Below are 22,880 nucleotides of genomic sequence, written 5' to 3' on the forward strand. Positions count from 1 at the left end.
CGCTACAGGGTGGAACCGTGCGACCGCTACGGTCGCAGGTTCGAATCCTGCCTCGGGCATGGATGTGTGTGACGTCCTTAGGTTAGTCAGGTTTCAGTAGTTCTAAGTTCTAGGGGACTGATGACCTCAGATGTTAAGTCCCATAGTGCTCAGAAGCATTTGAACCATTTGAGCCATCAGTCCCCTAGACTTACAAATACTTAAAAGTAACTAACCTAAGGACTTCACACATCCCTGTCCGAGACAGGATTCAAATCTGCGACCGTAGCAGCAGCGTGGTTCCGACTGAAGAGTGTAGAACCGCTTGTCCACAGCGGTCGGCTAAATACCTTTCTTTGTCTCAAGTGAACGAAGTTAACATAACCTTTAAGCAACTAAACTTCTGAATGTTTGATTACAAATAAGTTCTTTCTCGAAAGTGATAACCTTTCTACTCTTTTCCTAGCTTTAATTCTGATTCCACTTTAGCATCAGAATCTATTGTTTTAAAGGGGTATGTCTCAAAATTTGAACAATTTTCACTTTCAGGTCTTTTCGGAAACTTTTTAGAAAACATTACCTATCAGTTTTAAAAGACATTTGTAATGCCTCAAATTCAGCATGAAACTCAGACAAAATACTGCAGTTGTCTTTGAATGGGTTGAGCTCACTGTCTTACGCCTATTTATAAAGCTGTTTCAGTTTGCTCCTTATTTTGTGACAATTTAGAATATATATAGGTTTTGAATTATCGCTGTCCAGTTCACAGTTAGTTCACATCAATGAGTGATGTTGATAACGTGTGTTACGGTGATCATTCGGACAAATCATGTAAAAGAAAATGTGGTAGACAACCTGAATACAACAAATTCTCCCTGTGACCTCTTGGCCACAAACAATCCAGAGCTGATAGAGAGCATCATGACTGATACAGGGATTAGTGATCACAAGGTCATTGTAGCTAGGCTCAATACCATTTCTTCCAAATCCATCAGAAACAAACGCAAAATAATTTTATTTAAAAAAGCGGATAAAGTGCCACTAGAAGCCTTCCTAAAAGACAATTTCCATTCCTTCCGAACTGACTATGCGAATGTAGACGAGATGTGGCTCAAATTCAAAGATATAGTAGCAACAGCAATTGAGATATTCATACCTCATAAATTGGTAAGAGATGGAACGGATCCCCCGTGGTACACAAAAAAGGTCCGAACGCTGTTGCAGAGGCAACGGAAAAAGCATGCGAAGTTCAGAACAACGCGAAATCCTCAAGATGGGCTTAAATTTACAGACGCGCGAAATTTGGCACGTACTTCCATGCGAGATGCCTTTAATAGGTTCCATAACGAAACATTGTCTCGAAATTTGGTAGAAAATCCGAAGAAATTCTGGTCGTATGTAAAGTACACAAGCAGCAAGACGCAGTCAATACCTTCGCTGTGCAGTGCCGATGGTACTGTTATCGACGACTGTGCCGCTAAAGCGGACTTATTGAACGCAGTTTTCCGAAATTCCTTCACCAGGGAAGACGAATGGAATATTCCAGAATTTGAAACACGAACATCTGCTAGCATGAGTTTCTTAGAAGTAGATACCTTAGGGGTTGCGAAGCAACTCAAATCGCTTGATACGGGCAAGTCTTCAGGTCCAGATTGTATACCGATTAGGTTCCTTTCAGATTACGCTGATACTATAGCTCCCTACTTAGCACTCATATACAACCGCTCGCTCACCGATAGATGTGTACCTACAGATTGGAAAATTGCGCAGGTCGCACCAGTGTTCAAGATGGGTGGTAGGAGTAATCCATTTAACTACAGACCTATATCATTGACGTCGGTTTGCAGTAGGGTTTTGGAGCATATACTGTATTCAAACATTATGAATCACCTCGAAGGGAACGATCTATTGATACGTAATCAGCATGGCTTCAGAAAACATCGCTCTTGTGCAACGCAGCTAGCTCTGTATTCGCACGAAGTAATGGCCGCTATCGACAGGGGATCTGAAGTTGATTCCGTATTTCTAGATTTCCGGAAAGCTTTTGACACCGTTCCTCACAAGCGACTTCTATATCAAGCTGCAGAGCTATGGGGTATCGTCTCAGTTGTGCGACTGGATTCGTGATTTCCTGTCAGGAAGGTCGCAGTTTGTAGTAATAGACGGCAAATCATCGAGTAAAACTGAAGTGATATCAGGTGTTCCCCAGGGAAGCGTCCTGGGACCTCTACTGTTCCTGATCTATATAAATGACCTGGGTGACAATCTGAGCAGTTCTCTTAGACTGTTCGCAGATGATGCTGTAATTTACTGTCTAGTAAGGTCATCCGAAGACCAGTATCAGTTGCAAAGCGATTTAGAAAAGATTGCTGTATGGTGTGTCAGGTGGCAGTTGACGCTAAATAACGAAAAGTGTGAGATGATCCACATGAGTTCCAAAAGAAATCCGTTGGAATTCGATTACTCGATAAATAGTACAATTCTCAAGGCTGTCAATTCAACTAAGTACCTGGGTGTTAAAATCACGAACAACTTCAGCTAGAAGGACCACATAGATAATATTGTCGGGAAGGCGAGCCAAAGGTTGCGTTTCATTGGCAGGACACTTAGAAGATGCAACAAGTCCACAAAAGAGACAGCTTACACTACACTCGTTCGTCCTCTGTTAGAATATTGCTGCGCGGTGTGGGATCCTTACCAGGTGGGATTGACGGAGGACATCGAGAGGGTGCAAAGAAGGGCAGCTCGTTTTGTATTATCGCGTTATAGGGGAGAGAGTGTGGCAGATATGATACACGAGTTGGGATGGAAGTCATTACAGCATAGACGTTTTTCGTCGCTGCGAGACCTTTTTACGAAATTTCAGTCACCAACTTTCTCTTCCGAATGCGAAAATATTTTGTTGAGCCCAACCTACATAGGTAGGAATGATCATCAAAATAAAATAAGAGAAATCAGAGCTCGAACAGAAAGGTTTAGGTGTTCGTTTTTCCCGCTCGCTGTTCGGGAGTGGAATAGTAGAGAGATAGTATGATTGTGGTTCGATGAACCCTCTGCCAAGCACTTAAATGTGAATTGCAGAGTAGTCATGTAGATGGAGACATGTAGATGAGAGCTCATAATTATCTTGTGACCGCGATTTTGCAATCATCAACAAACGTCTTTTTTTTTTTTAAAAAAAAAAAAAAGGGTGTCTGCACCATTGAAGTTTGCGGTGAAAGAAGTGGCAACCAGAGATATTCTGGATTTCAAAAGCTGATGGAAACTTCACAGCAAAAGAATGCATTCTTTCAAGAGACAAAATGAAACCCGAGAGAGGAAAGAATTAAATTTCTATCCAGCAATCTTTGCCACTATGTTGATTGCCATGAAAGAAACGGTTAAATCAAGCGGTATTCGAATACAAACGATTTGGTCTGTCATACCTTCTTCATGGGTCTTTGTTCAAAGTCGCCTCCAACGCCCTCATCACCATCATACTCTCCTGGAAAAATTCCCATTAAAAGAGCAAAGACTGAATACCCGATGAAAATCATCGATACACACATTTCTGAAGAGGAGAAAGCTTCTGAACAGAAATAATTTCGTGTTTAATTGAACATGAAAAGACACAGAATAAAAATAAAGAAAACGTTTAATATAGTTGAAAAAGCTATTGATGGTATGCTAGTTACTAATCATCGTGATTTGAAACAAAATATAGCCTTAATAAGGCGTTGCATGCCTTAGAATAATCATTAAAGCAATTCACAACATAAATCGAAATTCAATAAATACTGACTTTATTTGTTTAAATTAGGTTGTATTTTTTTGAAAGTGCATGTATCAATAAAGTTTACAGTTCTGTAAAACATAACATAATTACCTAAGGTGAATGTCCGTTCGATATAACCTCAAATTCTAACTTTCAATCACGTAAAACCAGCAAAATGCATATACACTTTGTGATCAATAGTATCCGGAAACCGCCAAAAACATACATGTTTCATATTAGGTGCATTGTTCTGGCACCTACTGCCAAGTACTCCATATCAGCGACCTCAGAAGTCATTAGACGTGAGAGAGCAGAATGGTCGCTCCGCGGAACTCACGGACTTCGAACGTGGTCAGGTGATTGGGTGTCACTTGCGTCATACGTCTGTACGCGAGATTTCCACACTCCTAGCATCCCCAGGTCCATTCTTTCCGATGTGATGGTGAAGTGGAAACGTGAAGGGACACGTACAGCACAAAATCGTACGGGCCGACCTCGTCTGTTGACTAACACGAGACAACCGACAGCTGAAGAGGGTCGTAACTTATCCAGACCATGGAGAGGAATTCCAAACTGCATCAGGATCCACTGCAGATACTATGACAGTTAGGCGGGAGGTGAGAAAACGTGGATTTCATGGTCGAGCGGCTGCTCATGAGCCACACATCACGCCGGTAAATGTCAAACGACGCCTCGATTGGTGTAAGGAGCGTAAACATTGGACGCTTGAACAGTGGAAAAACGTTGTGTGGAGTGACGAATCACGGTGCACAATGTGGCGATTCGGTGGTAGGGTGTGGGTATGGCGAATTGCCCGGTGAACGTCATCTGCTAGCATGTGTAGTGCCAACAGTAAAATTCGGAGGCGGTTGAGGTATGGTGTGGTCGTGTTTTTCATGGAGGGGGATTGCACCCCTTGTTGTTTTGCGTGGCACTCTCACAGTATAGGCATACACTGATGTTTTAAGCACTTGAAGAGCAATTCGGGGATGTCGATTGCATTCTTCAACACGATCGAGCACCTTTTCATAATGCACGGCTCATGACGGAGTGGTTACACGACAATAACATCACTGTAATGGAGTAGCCTGCACAGAATCCTGACCTGAATCCTATAGCACACTTTTGTGAAGTTCTGGAACGCCGACTTCGTGTCAGGCCTCACCGACCGACATCTATACCTCTCCTCAGTGCAACATTCCGTGAAGATTGAGCTGCCATTCAGCAAGAAACCTTGTAGCTCCTGATTGAACGTATGCCTGCGAGAGTGGAAACAGGTCATCAAGGCTAAGGGTGGGCCAACACCATATTGTATTCCAGCATTACCGATGGAAGACACCAGGAACTTATAAGTCATTTCCAGCCAGGCGTCCGGATACTTTTGATCACATAGTATATATTTCTCACTTTAGTCTGGACGCAGATTTTAGTGTTCCCTGAAAAGTTTATTCCGCATTACGTATGCCCCTTTAAAAAATAATCCATTAACTTTCACTCTCATAAATAAACATTGATCTATATCGTTCTCAATAGCTTCACCTACTTCTCTCTTCATCGCCGAATCCAGTCAGAGACGAGAGAGATGTCAGAGAAGACATACCCTGGGATGGCATAGGATAACTGATGCTGCAACAAAGTCTGCCGCCTTCGTTACACCCACCAAGATAAAATCACAGTCTGTAAAATAAAAGATCTTGGTAATGGCATATCTCTAATGTTTAACATCCGTAAACAGCAGATTAAAATTCAGAGCGTTAGGACTTTGCGCTGGAAGCCCACTGTTAGTTTGCGACTTGCTAAAAACCTTAACATTCATGGACAGATTCCAGGCTGAGAATTTGATGTCCAGTGGGAGCAAAATAGTATCAATAGGATAAACAGTACACGCTCGTTCGAAGTTCATTTTATCAGATCGTGCACATTTATTTTATTTCACACGCACTCAACATGTAAAACGCGCGAATGGCAAATACAGGGTGGCGCACTGTAAGTCACCTGATTTGTTTCGTGAATAACATACTTGTTATGTTAAACATTCTCGGTTTTCTTGCCGCTTCATTTCGGGATAACATCTCAAGCTTTCGACGATGGTCTCCATCTTCACCGTCAGGAGCAACTGACTGTCTTCACTGCTTCTGTGGTGGCCTTATACAGCCCGTGGACGGCTTCTGAGTGATGTGTTTGTGATTGGTCGGCGGTTACGTACTGCTGTCGCAGACGGTGTCAATGTCTGCGCTGGTGGCGCCACCGCTTCCGTGGGAGCGTAAACCTTGCCAGGAATATGTCTGCTGCTTCTCCGCATCGAGCGCTCGTTTCCATGCACCGTTCAGATAGTGTCCACTATCACGGTTGAAGTTCTTCTCGCTCATTTTTATTTCAACAGCCTCCTTAATAACAGAATCTCAGTATCTTGAGGCATGGGACAAAATTTTGGTTTCATCGAACAGTATTTTATTTTTGTACGTGAGGCTGTGCTCTATTTTTAATAATGCCGTTGGTTTTCTGAACAGCGGTCGGAAACGGTACGAATGGTCTGACCTACATAATTGCTTCCACACTCACACGGGATACTAAAAATTCCAGAGTCCCTTGAGGCCGAGACTGTCCTTAACAGGGCACATCATCTCCTTAATTTTATTGGGATGACGAAAAATCGGTCTCATACCCCGTCTACCCATGACTCCTCCTGTTTTGCTGAATATAGCTCCACAAAAAGGAGGAACAGCAATCGGTGTTCCATCGTGCGAGTGTGCAGCATTTTCGCGTTTCCTTTTCTTGGAGAACGCTGCCTTTATATCGCGTGCACCATAGCCATTCTTTCGGAACACCTACTTCAGATGGTTAATTTCGGACTTCAAGTGGTCCTCGTCAGAAATAGTTTTTCCTCTATATGCCAACGTGTTCAAAACGGCTCTCTTCTGAACAGGATAATGGAAGCTCTGTACATTAAGGTATAAATCGGTATGCGTCAGCTTAAGGTACACAAATGGCCGAGACGCCCGTCAGCCCGTCGTTGTAGTAAAACGTCTAAGAATGGGAACCTTCCTTCCTTCTCCATCTCGACTGTGAGCCGGATGTTCGGATGTACGCTGTTCATTGGTTCCATGAATTGTTCGAGAACTTATGCGCCGGGTGGCCATACTATCAATGTATCGTCAACATAACGATAAAATAAGGAAGGATCATAAAATTGATTACCATACTAGAAGTAGGGGGTCGTCATCACAAACCGAAACAACTTTATAGTTTCAGGAGGAAAAAGATCCTCCAGAATTTGCAAAGTGTGCTCCACAGGAACTTTTGTGATCAGCGATACCAAATACAGGCTGACTAAAATGTCATTTGGACCAATTCAAATCTGTTTGAAATTCTCAATGAACGTCTGGAAGTTTTTGATGTGATGTTCACGGCGTTCGACTATAGGAGTTATCAACATTGTTAGGTATCTGGCCAGCTTGTAGATAGGAGAACCAATTGCACTGACTAGAGGTCTCAAGGGAACATTATCCTCGTGGATCTTCGGTAGTCTGTACAACCTGGGAAGCCGAGGAGCACGGACTCGACCGGAATTCTTCAGCAGAGCCATGGCTTTTCTGCTGTACGTCAAAGCTGGGTCCTGTTTAAGACATCTGTACGTACTGCCTTCCAACAATGATGTCATTTTGCTATGATATTCGGTAGTACAGTACACTAGTGGCCATTAAAATTGCTACACCAAGAAAAAATGCAGATGATAAAAGGGTATTCATTGGACAAATATATTATACTAGAACTGACATGTGATTACATTTTCACGCAATTTGGGTGCGTAGATCCTGAGAAATCAGTATTCAGAACAACCACCTCTGGCCGTAATTACGGCCTTGATGCGCCTGGGCATTGAGTATAACAGAGCTTGGATGACATGTACAGGTACAGCTGCCCACGCAGCTTCAATACGATACCACAGTTCATCAAGAGTAGTGACTGGTGTATTGTGACGAGCCAGTTGCTCGGCCACCATTGACCAGACGTTTTTAGTTGGTGAAAGATCTGGAGAATGTGCTGGCCAGGGCAGCACTCGAACATTTTCTGTATCCAGAAAGATCCGTACAGGACCTGCAACATGCGGTCGTCCATTATCCTGCTAAAATGTAGGGTTTCGCAGGGATCGAATGAAGGGTAGAGCCACGGGTCGTAACACATCTGAAATGTAACGTCCACTGTTCAAAGTGCCGTCAGCGCGAACAAGAGGAGACCGAGATGTGTAACCAATAGCACCCCATACCGTCACGCCGGGTGATACGCCAGTATGGAGATGACGAATACATGCTTCCAATGTGCGTTCACCGCGATGTCGACAAACACGTATGCGACCATCATGATGCTGTAAACAGAACCTGGATTCATTCGAAAAAAAATGACGTCTTGCCATTCGTGCACCCAGGTTAGTGGTTGAGTGCACCATCACAGGCGCTCTTGTCTGTGATGCAGCGTTAAAGGTAACCGCAGCCATGGTCTCCGAGCTGATAGTCCATGCTGCTGCAAACGTCGTCGAACTGTTCGTGCAGATGGTTGTTGTCTTGCAACCGTCCCCATCTGTTGATTCAGGAGTCGAGACGTGGCTGCACGATCCGTTACAGCCATGCGGATAAGATGCCTGTCATCTCGACTGATAGTGATACGAGGCCGTTGGGATCCAGCACGGGGTTCCGTATTACCCTCCTGAACGCACCGCTTCTACATTCTGCTAACAGCCATTGGATCTCGACCAATGCGAGCAGCAATGTCGCGATACGATAAACCGCAATCGCAATAGGCTACAATCCGACCTTTATCAAAGTGGGAAACGTGATGGTACGCATTTCTCCTCCTTACACGAGGCATCACAACAACGTTTCACCAGGCAACGCCTGTCAACTGCTGTTTTTGTATGAGAAATGGGTTGGAAATTTTCCTCATTCAGCACGTTGTAGGTGTCGCCACCGGCGCCAACCTTGTGTGAATGCTCTGAAAAGCTAATCATTTGCATATCACAGCATCTTCTACCTGTCGGTTAAATTTCGCGTCTGTAGCACATCATCTTGGTGGTGTAGCAATTTTAATGGCCAGTAGGGTATTAAGAAATAAGGTGGCATTTCCATTCCCAGCTGGTAATACGACAAGATCTTCATCTCTCCGCAGTAAGCGGAGCCCCTCCCTCTCCTCTCTACTGAAATTAGATCTGGGAGGCTTAACTGAGACCAAAAACCGAGAATGTTTTACATATCAGTGCCATGGCGAAAGACTTCGTTCTCAACACATTTGTTATTGACAAGATTTGTAATTTATTGACGTAGAAGTAAAGAATACAGCTTGTAAATACAACCTAATGTATCACATGTTCAGTATGACTGCCATTTTAGTTTAAAACTTCTTCAAATCGCGCACGTGCATTTGTGACGACTCTCCAATACAAATCTTCTGGAATGGCGCTTCATAACTCCACAATGACAATGACAACTTAGTTGCACTGCATTTTCCGGTTTTCTGCGGTACACCTTCTCTTTAAGGAACCCCCAAAAGAAGAAGTAACATGGGTTAATGTCCAGGCTGTTGCGGCCACATTCCTCCTCCGGCATAACGTCCTGGAAATCTATTTGACAATAACCCAAGGCCAAGTCTTTTGTGTAGGGAATTAAGCACAACGTTGGCAGTATGGGGGCATGCTCCATCCTACATGAACTATTGTGTCTGCAATGGAAGACATAAGGCCGTGAGTTGAGGAAAGGACTGGTTTTGCAGCATGTGTAAAAAGCGTTTACCGGTTATTGTAGCATCGAAGAAGAACGGACCGGTGATATCATGGCTCGACATTGTGACCCACACGCTCACTTTCTCTTTGTAGGTGTCTGGATTATTCGCAGAGGTTCACGTGCCCAGGATCGAACGTTCTGTGTGTTCACAACACCGTTCACGTAAAAATAAGCTTCATCAGAAAACCATGTGTTGTGCAGCCCTGCTTCTTGGTCTTGCTCGATTTCCCACCTTGCAAACTACAGTCTCCACTCCTTATCCCTCGCAGCAAGTTTATGCGCCACGGTCATCTTGTATGGATACAAGCGAAGGGCGGGTTGAATAATTCTTTGTACAGGTCGGCGTGAACTTTGCAACTCGGCACTGGCTGTTCTTGTTGATTCACTCGGATTACGAGTTAAAGCCACTCGAACTGCTTCAATGTTTTGCTGCGAACGTATGGTACGTGCATGTGACCGCTGACACTCCAAAACAGATCCAGTACCTTTTGATGTAATCTGCGTATTGTCTGTATGCTGGAAGCCAACCGTGTGCCGAAATGAACACGAAACGTTCTCTGTGTCAATGTAACGCAGTTCGTCCCTCCGAACAGTAACACAATCTACGTCTTTTGTGCAACGGTCAACCATGCTTTGTCCACCATCGTGGCAAATTGAAATGACGGACTTACAATGGAAGCCGTGAACTCGCAACGACGTCTGGCGTAATTTCCATGAACTGCACGAAGCGCACAATTTGAAAGCTGTTGAACCAGTAGTATACTTGTAGGATCAAAAATCAATCGGGTGACTTGTGCGCCACCCTATATTATCGTCAGCTTCTGGCTGTTTAAATTGTGGCCTATTACTTAAGGTTTTAACTTCTCCTTAATACAGCCCTGAAGAACAAATCACACTCCAATACACTTCAGTACCTAATTAACAAATTCACAGTTATTATTAGAAATTCTCACTTAATAAACTTCCACGTACCAATTCAAGAGCGTAGTTAATTTTTTATAACCTTCGAGTGTAACTAAACAGTTACCTCCATTTGTATAAAACTGCGGCGGACGAAAGGAGCAGCCGACAAGCTTCGCCATTATCGCGATGCTCCTTTCCTTGGCCGGACCATAGCAATCTTCCATTTGTCACTCTTATGTCAGTGGGTCTCCCGATTTTCGGCCCGTATTGTTGCAAGAACGACTCCCCATTCTTTTTTTCTCTTATTGTTATTTCAGTTCCCCACAAGGGTGCCGGGGAGGGGGGTGGGGGGTGAGGCTGGCAGCGGATAAAAACCGCTCTTCAGCCAAAGGTAACATGAACTTTCCGTTAATATATCTAAAACATGACAATAACAGACGATTTTGTAAAAAACGTATTTGTGGACGGTAGTTACGATTTTTACATAAGAACAACTGACAATAAATGAGGTTCTTCTGAAATACACATAAATGGAAGATGTTGATGGTTATTCAAATCGTCTGATGATTTTATATAACAGTTAAAAAGTAGTCACTGATGAATGTGAATGTTGCTGTGGTGTAATGGTGTTGCTAGATGGTATATGAAAAAATCGTCATGATGAAGGTGCGACGACAGGTATGACTATGACGTCCTGTAGAACCACAGCTAGCGACTAGAAGTCAGCAAGGTGAATGAAGGGGGAAGGAGAAAATTCAAGGAGGACGTGAGCTGGAGCATTGTGATTAGGGTTGGAAAGAGGGGTATATGTCGGGATGCATTTCAATGTTGCATAGTGGGAGTTGGTTGAAATTCCGGCGGGAGGGGATAGATAAGGTATGAAGGTAAGTGGAAGGTGCAATATGGTTGTAGTGGCGCAGCATGGTACCTGCATTGGTTATTATAGGGTAGAAAATTGGGTGTTGAGACTGGGTTTTGCGATTAATGCGTCAGATCCGAAGATGCTCTAGGAAGAGAAGAAGGTGTGGGAAGTGTATGAAATGGAACAAGTTGCGAGCTGGGGAAGGTAGATGGATGCGGAAGGTGAGACGGAGTGCATGTCTTCCCAGGATGTCAAGGGATTTGCAGAATTTGGGCAAGGCAGACATCCAGGCGGCGTTGGCGTAGGTTAGGATGGGGCTGATGAAATACTTATAGGTGAGGATAGTGGTAGAAGGATGTAGATCCCAGGCGCGGCCTATTAGTTGTTTCAGCAGTTTTAATCGGCTTCAGGCTTTCTGTTGGTAAGGAGATGTGCGTTCAATGTTAGTCTTCTGTCGAGAGTTAGTCCTAAATACTTTACAGTGTTATTCACAGGGATAGGTTGGTTGTAATTGGAGAGATGGAAGGCTGGGCGACGAAACGCCGAGTGGTGCAACCAAAGATGATGTCTTGCTTTTCTGTGGATTTACTTGATGTTTCCACGTATTACGCCACTCGACCAGGGGATTTGGGTAACGTTGGAGGGAGGCATGGGAGAGTTGAATGCTGTGGTGGGTTTCTATGTAGGCGGTGTCGTCAGCCAGTTGCAGGAGTTCGTTTGTGATTGGGCCACCCATTCGTCGCTGCCCCGCTTTAGTGCCTTCCTTACTGCCGGATGTGGCAGTACGCCTACAGGCTGCATTAGTCTCGGGCTGGGCATTGATTAAAACGTTTTAGCTTATGAATACAAGGAGGTCAGAAACAGTCTGAAAAGCTTGTAAGAATGATGCAAGGTAGGCTGTGCTGAGAGATAACTGTTAATACAAAATTCAATAAGTCGCGCCATTTCCTGAAGTTAACATGGAAGTTCGCCAGTCACTGCGTTGCGTGCGCTAATTCAAATAGTCCTTCAGATACAATCATTGACAGGTGTTGCCATAGCGTAGATGGTAGCACACGAGACTGTTCTACTTTTGGTTCGGTTCGATCCTTTCAACCTACCGTCCCATGTCCAGTTGTATCGCTCTCTTCTTCATGTTTAAGAAACCAAACAAGAACACGTTCGGCGACACCGTCTCAGGCTGGCCGCTTGAACTTGCGCGTGCAACGAGCTCTCTGGCTACCTTCAATGATCGGAAACGGTGAAACTTATCGTATTTTTTGTTAACAATTATTTCTCAGTACAAACTACCCTGTGACACCCCTATAAGCTTTCCATATTGCTTCTGACGACCCTGCATAGCTGCCTTGTATTTCGATTTCCACGTCTACATCTACATTCATAAGTCATAAGCCAACGTCTAACGCGGGGAAGGATACACTGTACCACAACTAGACATTTCCTTTTCTTGTTTGCTCACAAACTAAGCGAGAAAAACGACTGTCAGTATGTCTCCGTACGAGTCAAAATCTCTCTAATCTTATCTTCGTGGTCTATACAGGGAATGTTCGTTCGCGGAAGTAGAATCGAAACGCAATCAGCCTCGACTGCCGGTTCTCTAGATTTTCTCAGTAGTACTCCTCGAAAAGAGTCATCTTCCCTCCAGTGATACAAATTTGAATTCCCAAAGCATCTCCGTAATACTTGCGTGTTGTTCGAACCTACCGGTAACAAATCTAGTAGCCGATCTCTGAACTGTTACGATGTCTTCCTTTAATTCGACCTGTTGTGGATCCCAAACATTAGAACAGTATTGTTCTAATGTTGGGTTGCACTAGTGTCCTATATGCGGTCTCCTTTACAAATGAACCAATCTTTCACAAAATTCTCCCAATAAACGGAACTCGATCACTCGTATTCCCTATTACAGTCCTTACATGGTAATTTCATTTTGTATCGGTTTGCATCGTTACACCTTGACATTTAATCGTCGTGAGTGTGTCAAGCAGCACACAACGAACGCTGTATTCGAGCATTAAGGGGCTGTTTTCCCTGCTCATCTGCATTAACTTACATTTTTCTACATTTAGAGCTAGCTGCCATTCGCCATCTCGCGGGTGTTTGGCGCTCGGGGCAGTTGTTGCTGGACTCGCTAAGAGGCGCAACGACGTCCTTGCGTGGACGAAAGCCCTGCACAAGGCCGCACGCACGGAGACAGAGCTCACGTGAAACATAAGTAATTTAGGTTGTAATTAATTAAAGTTGAACACTTTTAAGTAATTAAATATTTCATTTAGTGTACTCTTCAAGCTCACCATTAAAAGTTTTTCTTTTATTGGCGTGGTGTTCTAGTAATCGCAAAAAGTTCGTTTGTTTACTTACTACTGCTTAGGCCTAATTTTTCGAGTGTGCATATTTAGAATTATACCGCAATCGTGTGCATTTGCTGTAGTTTAACTGATTAAATACGTTCATTACGGTGCATTTCAAGCTCACCATTAAAGGTAAATATAGTGGTGAATGAATATAATAATTCCAATCCCAAAGAAAGCAGGTGTTGACAGATGTGAAAATTACCGAACTACCAGTTTAATAAGTCACAGCTGCAAAATACTAACGCGAATTATTTACAGACGAATGGAAAAACTGGTAGAAGCTGACCTCGGGGAAGATCAGTTTGGATTCCGTAAAAATGTTGGAACACGTGAGGCAATACTGACCTTACGGCCTACCTTAGAAGAAAGATTAAGGAAAGGCAAACCTACGTTTCTAGCATTGGTAGACTTAGAGAAAGCTTTTGACAATGTTGACTGGAATACTCTCTTTCAAATTCTAAAGGTGGCACGGGTAAAATACAGGAAGCGAAACCAGATGCCAGTTAAAAGAGTCGAGGGATATGAAAGGGAAGCAGTGGTTGGGAAGGAAGTGTGACGGGGTTGTAGCCTCTCCCCGATGTTATTCAATCTGTATATTGAGCAAGCAGTAAAGGAAACAAAAGAAAAATTCGGAGTAGGTATTAAAATCCAGGGACAATAAATAAAAACTTTGAGGTTCGCCGATGACAGTGTAATTCTGTCAGAGACAGCAAAGGACCTGGAAGAGTAGCTCAACAGCTGGACAGTATCTTGAAAGAAGGATATAAGATGAACATCAACAAAAGCGAAACGAGAATAATGGCACGTAGTCGAATTAAGTCGGGTGATGCTGAAGGAATTAGATTAGGAAATGAGACACTTAAAGTAGTAAAGGAGTTTTGCTATTTGGGGAGCAAAATAACTGATGATGGTTGAAGTAGAGAAGATATAAAATGTAGACTGACAATGGCAAGGAAAGCGTTTCTGAAGAAGAGAAATTTGTTAACATCGAGTATAGATTTAAGTGTCAGGAAGTCGTTTCTGAAAGTATTTGTATGGAGTGTAGCCATATACGGAAGTGAAACATGGACGATAAATAGTTTGGATACGAAGAGAATAGAAGCTTTCGAAATGTGGTGCTACAGAAGAATGTTGAAGATTAGGTGGGTAGATCATGTAACGAAGAGGTATTGAATAGAATTGGGGAGAAGAGAAGTTTGTGGCACAACTTGACTAGAAGAAGGGATCGATTGGTAGGACATGTCCTGAGGCGTAAAGGGATCACAAATTTAGCATTGGAGGGCAGCGTGGAGGGTAAAAATCGTAGAGGGAGAGCAAGAGATGAATACACTAAGCAGATTCAGAAGGATGTAGGTTGTAGTAGGTACTGGGAGATGAAGGAGCTAGCACAGGATAAATTAGCGTGGAGAGCTGCGTCAAACCAGTCTCAGGACTGTAGACCACAACAACAACATTAAAGGTTTTTCTCTTATTTGCGGATTGTTCCAGTAATTGCGAAAAGTTCAATCTGTTTATATTTCGCGGCTTTGCCTTACTTTCCGAGTGTGCATACTTAGCTTTACACCGAAATCTTAAGTGCATTTTGTGGTGTCACCGCCAGACACCACACTTGCTAGGTGGTAGCCTTTAAATCGGCCGCGGTCCAGTAGTATACGACGGACCCGCGTCGTGTCGCCACTATCAGTGATTGCAGACCGAGCGCCGCCACACGGCAGGTCTAGAGAGACTTCCTAGCACTCGCCCCAGTTGTACAGCCGATTTTGCTAGCGATGGTTCACTGACTTCTACGCTCTCATTTGCCGAGACGATAGTTAGCATAGCCTTCAGCTACGTTATTTGCTACGACCTAGCAAGGCGCCATTATCAGTGGCAATTGATATAGTGAACTATGTAGCGTCCAAACCGACGTTCGTCATTAATGGATTAAAGTTACGTATTACACCAGCTACGTCCGTTTTTCTAAATTCTAATTTCCTTGTCCTGTTCCAGACCTCACGCCATCCTGCGTGAGTTAAATGCGTTCATTAGTGTGCTATTCAATCTTGTCATTAAAGGTTTTTCTTTTATTTACGTATTCTTCCAGTAATCGCAAAAAGTTCGTTTTGGTTACATTCGGCTGTTTAGGCCAAATTTTTGATCGTGCATATTTAGCGTTATACCACAAATTTAAGTGCATTTGGTGATAGTTTACTTACATATTAGTTTCTAAAACATATTTAGTGTCCTTTTGCATCTGTATTTAATATATTATCGTTATCATTTAGTAAATCTCTTAACTAATTTCTAAACTACCATGGATACTAAGTGTGTGAGTTGCAGTAGGAAAGTTAATTCAGGGGTTTTGTGCAGCTGCTGTGACAGGTGGTTTCATAGGGGAAATTGTAGCGGCGCGGGAATTGTGGAAGCAAACGAGACTCCTCCATTCTTTTGCAGGGTTTGCTCAAGAGATAGAATTATAGCTGAACAGGAGGAGAAAATTAGAGCCCTTCAGCCTGATTTGGACAGAGCGAGGGAGGAACTGAAGAAGTTAAGGGGGGAAGGGGGTAAACAGCGGTGGGAAGTGGTAGCTGTAAACAGGGGCCACAAAAAGAGGACAGTGTCTGACAGGTCCCCTATTGGTACAACCAATAGATTTGTCTTGATACCACAGTTATATAAGGATGAGGCTCCAGTAGAAGTAGATGTAGTTAAGATGCAACAGAATCTCACAAGGAAAAAAACTGTTTGAAAAAAAGTAGAAAGTAAGAGGAAAGTTCTCTTGCTAGGTAGCAGCCCTGGAAGATGTGTGGGCCAGATTTTGCAGGAAAAATTAGGTGAAAGGTACCAGGTTACAAACTTTTTCAAGTCAAGTGCATGTCTTAGCCAGGTGGCAGAGGATATAGGTTCCTTGTGCAAAAGTTTCACAAAGCAGGATCATGTAATGTTAGTGGATGGAGTGGGAAACAGTATTGACAGAGATCTGGGCTATAGTATTGAGTGTGACCTGATGAAAATAGCCTCTGCAACGATCCATACCAATGTTGGGCTGGTGCCTTCTTTTGTACGGCATGATAAGCCCCAGTTGAGCCGCTCTGTCAAGAGGGTAAATGTGGAAGTGGATCAGTTGCTAGGGTGGCCACTCTGTCGAGGTTATTGATAGGGGGGGGGGGGGGGGATTTCACAAGGCATGGCCTACACCTCAGTAGGAAAGGGAAGGGTAAACTGGCAGGGTTGTTGATGGAATACATAAAGGGGGACACTAGTACTCATGGATGTACCTCTTTTTTAGACTAATGTCAGTGTCCAATGAGAAGTTCAGGCAGGCAAGTGCTAAAGAGATCCAAAACTCACAAAATTCTCACAACAAGAAAGTAAATAATAATGTTACCATATTTAACCAAAATATTGGTGGATTAAAGAAAAAATAGATTCTCACAAAAGTAAAGTAGAAAATAATGTTACCATCTGTCACCAAAATATTCTTGGATTGAAGAATAATGTAGAGGAGCTCCTGGTTTGTTTAGATGACATTTAATCTGATAATGTAATAGATATACTATGCCAGTCTGAGCATCACATTGTGTCTGATATGGAAAAGGTAAATATCAGTGGTTATAAACTAGCTGCACATATGAGTAGAGAGAATAAGGTGAGAGGAGGAGTTTCCATATGTGTCAAAAGTTATAACTATGTAAAAAGCTTAGATACAAAAAAGTTTTGTCTAGAGCAACATATAGAAGCATGTGCCTGTCAACTTAAACTGAAGGAGCGATCTTTTATAACTGTAACAGTATATAGGTCCCCTTCAGAAAACTTTCATTTATTCCTGGAAAACTTGGATGCCTTGTTGCGTTATCTGTCAGATAGGGGAAAGCAAATTATTATTTGTGGGGACTTCAATGTTGCTTCACTAAAAGAGTGCAATAGGAAGAATGACCTGTAAGTCTTCCTCGGTTCTTTCAATTTCACATCTGTCATTAATTTTCCTACTCGAGTAGTAAAGGACAACAGCACATTGATAAATAACGCTTTTATAGACCAAGATAAGTTTAAAAACATAAATTCGTGTCCTGTTGAGAATGGTCTTTCTGATCATGGTGCTCAGCTAGTTACAGTATATGACATAGCTCCATTCAGTAATTCAAAACTACCCTCCAAAGTTGTGTGTTCACTTAATGACTCAACAATTAGAAATTTCAGAGAAAATCTTCAGCAGCTAGACTGGGATGAGGTGTACAAGGAACCTGATGCCAATTTAAAATATAACTTATTTCATGATACAGTTGTAAGAGAATTTGAAACTGTTTCCCCAAGAAAGTAGTTAAATCTAATTATGAGAAACCATGCAAAACACTTTGCCTTACTAAAGGAATAAAAATATTTTGTAACCACAAAAGGGAACTGTATCTGACAACAAGAAAGAGTAATGAACCAGAAACAGCCACATATTATAACAACTACTGTGCTACATTCAGAAATGTTATTAAAAAGTCCAGAAGAATGTGCATCATGTCTGAGGTTAATACCTCTAATAACAAAATCAAAACAATTTGGAATATTATTACAAGAGAGACAGGACAAGGAAGAGTACAGGATGATGGCATCACCATCAAAGCGAATGGAAACTTGATAAACAACAAGCCGGAAGTCGAAAACATTTTGAATGATCATTTTTTAAATGTTGTGGAGAAAATAGTATCTAAATTTCGTTAGAAGAAGCAAGGCAGTTAATGGAAGAGGCCTCACCCACACCATTTGATACAATTGAAATTCCACCTACCTCTCCTTCTGAAATTAAGAAGATAATAAACTCTCTCAAGAATAAAAGCTCACATGGTACAACCACAACAGAGGGGTATCTGTTGAGAGGCCAGACAAACGTGTGGTTCCTGAAGAGGGGCAGCAGCCTTTTCAGTAGTTGCAAGGGCAACAGTCTGGATGTACTTGAGGACAATATTATGGAAATGGGAGAGGATGTAGATGAAGATGAACTGAGAGATATGATATTGCGTGAAGAATTTGACAGAGCACTGAAAGACCGGGGTCGAAACAAGGCCCCCGGAGCAGACAACATTCCATAGGAACTACTGACAGCCTTGGGAGAACCAGTCCTGACAAAACTCTGGTGAGCAAGGTGTATGAAACAGGCGAAATACCCTCAGACCTCAAGAAGAATATAATAATTCCAATCCCAAAGAAAGTAGGTGTTGACAGATGTGAAAATTACCGACCAATCAGTTTAATAAGCCACAGCTGCAAAATACTAACGTGAATTATTTACAGATGAATGGAAAAACTAGTAGAGGCCGACCTCGGGGAAGATCAGTTTGGATTCCGTAGAAACACTGGAACACGTGAGGCAATACTGACCTTACGACTTATCTTAGAAGAAAGATTAAGGACAGGGAAACATACGTTTCTAGCATTGGTAGACTTAGAGGCAGCTTTTGACAATGTTGACTGGAATACTCTCTTTCAAATTCTAAAGGTGGCAGGGGGAAAGTACATGGAGCGAAAGGCTATTTACAATTTGTACAGAAACCAGATGGCAGTTATAAGAGTCGTGGGACATGAAAGGCAAGCAGTGGTTGGGAAGGGAGTAAGACAGGGTTGTAGCCTATCCCTGATGTTATTCAATCTGTATATTGAGCAAGCAGTAAAGGAAACAATAGAAAAATTCGGAGTAGGTATTAAAATCCATGGAGAAGAAATAAAAAGTTTGAAGTTCACCGATGACATTGTAATTCTGTCAGAGACAGCAAAGGCCTTGAAAGAGCAGTTGAATGGAATAGACAGTCTCTGGAAAGGAGGATATAAGATGAACGTCAACAAAAGAAAAACGAGGATAATGGAATGTAGTCGAATTAAGTCGGGTGATGCTGAGGGAATTAGATTAGGTAATGAGACACTTAAAGTAGTAAAGGAGTTTTGTTATTAGGAGAGCAAAATAACTGATGATGGTTGAAGTAGAGAGGATATAAAATGTAGACTGGCAATGGCAAGGAAAGCGTTTCTGAAGAAGAGAAATTTGTTAACTTCGAGAATAGATTTAAGTGTCAGGAAGTCATTCTTGAAAGTATTTGTATGGAGTGTAGCCATGTATTGAAGTGAAACATGGACGATAAATAGTTTGGACAAGAAGAGAATAGAAGCTTTCGAAATGTGGTGGTACAGAAGAATGCTGAAGATTAGATGGGTAGATCACATAACTAATGAGGAAGTATTGAATAGGATTGGGGAGAAGAGAAGTTTGTGGCACAACTTGACCAGAAGAAGGGATCGATTGGTAGAACATGTTCTGAGGCATCAAAGGATCACCAATTTAGCATTGGAGGGCAGCGTGGAGGGTAAAAATCGTAGAGGGAGACCAAGAGATGAATATACTCAGCATATTCAAAAGGATGTAGGTTGCAGTAGGTACTGGGAGATGAAGAAGTTTGCACAGGATAGAGTAGCATGGAGAGCTGCATCAGACCAGTCTGAGCACTGAAGACCACAACAACAACAACAACATGGAATTGATGGCATTTCCAGCAGGATAATAAAAACTTGTTCCCAAGAGATAAGTTGGATTCTTAGGCACATATGTAATATCACTCTGAAGCAGGGTATTTTACCAGATAGACTGAAGTATGCCATTGTTAAACGACTGCATAAAAAAGGGGATACGTCTGATGTCAACAACTACTGCCCAATCTCCCTCCTGACTGCGTTATCCAAAATTCTTGAAGAAGTAATGTATTGTAGAGTGGCTTCACACCTTTGTAAAAATAATGTTTTAACAAAATTTCAGTTTGGTTTCCAGAAAGGTTTTTCAACGGAAAATGCTATATCATGTTTCACTAATGACATATTAAATGTTCGGAGTAACCAGAAGTCACCCATTGGGATTTTTTGTGATCTGGCAAAGGCTTTTGATTGTGTAAGCCATGGAATACTTCTAGATAAGGTCAAGTACTGTGATATGAATAGGACAGCGCTCAAATGGTTTAAATCATACCTGACTGGAAGAGTGCAGAAAGTTGAAATAAGCAGTTCGCATAATATGCAAAAAACTGGTGATTTCTCAAACTGGGGAACAATCAGGGATGGGGTGCCGTAAGGTTCGGTCTTGGGTCCTCTGCTGTTCTTAATATATATTAATGACTTTCATTCTGTATTCACCTAGATGCAAAGCTGGTACTTTTTGCCAGTGATACAAGTATAGCTTTCACACCCAACAGACAAAAATTAACTTGTGAAACTGCAAACGGTGTTTTTCAGAAAATCATTAAGTGGTTCCCTGCAAATGGGCTCTCATTAAACTTTGAAAAAACACAGTATATACAGTTCCACACAGTAAATGGAATGACACCATTAATAAATATAGACTTCGATCAGAAATCGGTAGCTAAGGTAGAATATACAAAATTTCTTTGTGTATGCATTGATGAGGGGTTGAACTGGATGAAACACACTGAAAATCTGCTGAAACGTCTGAGTTCAGCTACTTATGATGTTAGGGCCATTGCAAATTTTATCTATACACATCTCAGTAAATTAGCTTACCACGCCTATTTTCATTCTCTGCTTTCGTATGGCATCATATTCTAGGGTAACTCATCATTGAGTAAAAGAGTGTTCATTGGACAAAAGCGTGTAATCAGAATAATTGCTGGAGCTCATCCAAGATCATCCTGCAGACACTTATTTTAAGAGCTCGAGATCTTCACTGTAGCCTCACAAATTATGTATTCACTTATAAAATTTGTTATTAACAATCCGAACGAATTCAAGAGCAATAGCAGTGTACATGGCTACAACACTAGGAGAAAGGATGATCTTCACTACTCAAGGTTAAATTTAACTTTGGCTCAGAAGGGGGTAAATTATGCTGCCACGAAAGTGTTTGGTCACTTACCTAATAGCATCAAAAGTCTGACAGATAGCCATATAGCATTTAAAAGGAAATGAAAAGAATTTCTTAATGGCAACTTCTTCTACTCATTAGATGAATTTTTGGATGTAGTAAGTGGGTAAATTAAAAATATTAAGTGTCATGTAATATTTTGTGTAATGTAATATCTTGTATAGACACATTTTATTAACCTGACGTGCTCCACATCATACCGAAGTGTCGTGTTCATGATCAGTGGAACAAGTACTAATCTAATCTAGTCTAGAAATGTTGCCTAAGTCATCTTATATAATCCTACTGGCACTCAACGACGTCACCTACCCATACACTGCAGCATCACCAGCAAATAGCCACAGGCTGCTGCTTCCAGCGCGTCAGATCATTTATGTACACAGAAAATAACAGCGGTCCTATCACACTTCCTTGAAGCATTTCTGATGATGTTGGCGGTATGAGTGCTTAAAAACACAGAACGCCCGTAAATACTGCGTCACAAGTGGTCAAGACGAACTATTCATTACCGACCTACAGGGGTTGAACAAAAGTACGGAAACACCAAAATCACACAACATTAAGGTGCCTAATACGGCGTAGAAAGCCTTTGGCGTTCAAAACAGCTTTCACAGGTCTTGAATGGTTTTCAACGGAATATTACACCATTCTTCTTGCAAAGTAGTTCAAGTTCAGTAACTATGACGGAGTAGGATAGTGGTCACGGTCTTGCCTTTCCAAACTTGACGAAAAAGCTCAATAGTGATGATATCTGGTGACTGTGGAGGCAGGAGTAGATGCGGCAATGCATCCTAGTGGTCACAAAACCATCTCTGGACGATGCGAGCTGTGTGAATGGCGGCCCTGTCGCTTGGAATGCAGCATTACCAGTAGGGAACAGCCCAACCTATCATAGGACTGATCTGATCAGCTAAAATGGTCAGATAATCCTTGGCAGTAATGCGACCTTGCGAAGCAAGCAAGGGCCCACGAAGTGTCCAAATCATCACCAAACGTCCGCTGACTCCTGCGACGTAAACTTTAGAACATGTTTTTTGCTTGCGTATCATTTCATTTCTGGAAACCCAGAACCTTCTCTGCAGGGATCAACATGGGTTCCGGAAACAGCGATCGTGTGAGACTCAACTCGCTTTATTTGTTCATGAGACCTAGAAAATATTAGATACAGGCTCCCAGGTAGATGCCATTTTGCTTGACTTCCGGAAGGCGTTCGATACAGTTCCGCACTGCGCCTGATAAGCAAAGTAAGAGCCTACGGAATACCAGACCAGCTGTGTGGCTGGATTGAAGAGTTTTTAGCAAACAGAACGCAGCATGTTGTTCTCAGTGGAGAGACGTTTACAGATGTTAAAGTAACCTCTGGTGT

The 22,880-nt window shown here is 42.3% G+C and overlaps 1 protein-coding gene across 3 annotated transcripts in view; it reads right to left on the reverse strand.

Annotated features, from left to right (window-relative positions):
- Positions 1-22,880, reverse strand: part of LOC126272419 (beta-glucuronidase-like) — a 467,982-nt gene that overhangs the window by 221,430 nt on the left and 223,672 nt on the right. The window lies entirely within an intron of this gene.

Source organism: Schistocerca gregaria, chromosome 1 (assembly GCF_023897955.1).
Source record: "Schistocerca gregaria isolate iqSchGreg1 chromosome 1, iqSchGreg1.2, whole genome shotgun sequence".
NCBI classification, from domain to species: Eukaryota; Metazoa; Arthropoda; class Insecta; order Orthoptera; family Acrididae; genus Schistocerca; species Schistocerca gregaria.